Source organism: Schistocerca gregaria, chromosome 1 (assembly GCF_023897955.1).
Source record: "Schistocerca gregaria isolate iqSchGreg1 chromosome 1, iqSchGreg1.2, whole genome shotgun sequence".
NCBI lineage: Eukaryota > Metazoa > Arthropoda > Insecta > Orthoptera > Acrididae > Schistocerca > Schistocerca gregaria.
The window spans coordinates 1,141,021,087-1,141,023,181 of NC_064920.1; positions in this window are offsets into that span (position 1 = coordinate 1,141,021,087).

Genomic DNA, 2,095 nt, shown 5'->3' on the forward strand with positions numbered 1-2,095 from the left:
TAATCCGTAGGTAGCGGTCATCCACTGCAGTAGTAGCCCTTGGGTGGCCTGAGCGAGGATTGTAATCGACAGTTCCTGTCTCTCTATACCTACTCCATGTCTGAATAACATCGCTTTGATTCACCCCCAGGCGCCTGGACACTTCCCTTGTTGAGAGCCCTCCCTGGCACAAAGTAACAATGCGGACGTGATCGATGCACGTTATTGGCCGTCTAGGCATGGTTGAACTAGAGACAACACGAGCCATGTACCTCCTTCCTGATGGAATGACTGGAAATGATCGGCTGTCGGACTCCCTCCGTCTAATAGGCGCTGCTCGTGCATGGTTGTTTACCTCTTTGGGTGGGTTTAGTGGCATCTCTGAACAGTCAGACGGACTGTGTCTGTCATGCAATATTCATAGTCAACGTTTGTCTTTAAGATTTCTGGGAACTATGGTGGTGAAAAACTGTTTTTGATTTGTGTAATTTACGACAATATTTCAAAATCGTCAGGTGAACTAAATTTTAGGCCCATGAAATCTGTAATGCTGAGGAAACTGTACAACCCCATTCTAAAGCATTAGCACTGATAGGAAAATTGCCATTTGGTGGCGTAACGTCGGCAGAATGAGTCACACTTGTTACGAAGTATTTGTTGACATAAGATCATGTTAATCATATTCCACCTATGGTCATATTTCTTAGAAAAACTTCCATGAGTAATTTATTTGAGTTAGTCCCGAAGGCTGTTTTGGAACAGCGATCGGCTCCGGATGAATGCAACATGAGATTTACAGCTCTTCATGAAGCATGTGAAGCCTACCGAAGACAGAAAGGTGCTGCCACTTTTGGATAACTACGAAGGTCGTAATTTTTTACCCACCACAAAATTTTGCAGGAAAAGTAACATAATCTTTATCAGGGAAAATGGCACTACGCCTACATCTACACGATCAAAATAAAGTGTCTGGCAGAGGTTTGATCGAACCGCCTTCAAGCTATTTCTCTACTGTTCCACTCTCGAACGGCGCCCTAGAAAATCAAGTTCTTTTTCTGTGTTAACTCCGACTTCTCCTGCTTTATTATGATGAACATTTCTGTCTATGTAGACGGGCGCCAACAGAATATTTTCGCAAACGAACGAGAAAGTTGGTGCAAAAAGCTGACACCAGACTCAGATTCATTGGAAGATTCAAAAAGGCCGGCCGGTGTTTCCGAGCGGTTCTAGGCTCCGCAGTCTGGAACCGCGTGACCACTACGGTCGCAGGTTCAAATCCTGCGTCGGGAATGGATGTGTGTGATGTCCTTAGGTTAGTTAGGTTTAAGTTCTAGCGGACTGATGACCTCAGAAGTTAAGTCCCATAGTGCTCAGAGCCATTTTTGAATCATAAAGTAATGTAACTCATCCAAGAAAGAAGTGGCTGATAAGGCGCTTGTTCGACAGATTCTTGAGTATTATTCATCTATCTGCGGCAGGTTTCGTCACGGGATCGTTTAGCTGGCGAGAAAGTGTTACGGAGGAGCAAAACAAACTCCACTGGAAGGCGTTACAAGAGAGGCCTTGCGCATGACGGCCAGAGTTACTATTCAAATTTCGGGACAGCACATTTCAAGAGGAGTCGGACAACATATTACTTCTCCCCAAATACATCTCGAGTATAGAACACGAGGAGAGAATTTGAGAAATTAGAGGCAATACAGAGGCTTCCCGACAATCCCTCTTCCCACGCACTATTCGCAGTGGCACAGGGTTGGAGGGATTAGATAGTGGTACCGAAAGTACCCTTCGATTAGATTAGATTAGATTACATTAGATTAAAACTTGTTCCATAGATCATGTATACGACACTTCGTAATGACGTGGAACGTGTCAGGTTAATGAAAGATGTCTGTACAAGATATTACATTACACAAAATATTGCATGACACTAATGCGTAAGTTAGTTTTCTTCCCGCCCTTAATTTATATCTAAAAATTCAGCCAATGAGTAGAAGGAGTTCTCATCTAGAAATTCTTTTAATTTATTTTTAAATGTTGGTTGACTATCTGTCAGGCTTTTGATGCTGTTTGGTAGGTGACCAAAGACTTTTGTGGCAGCATAATTTACCCCCTG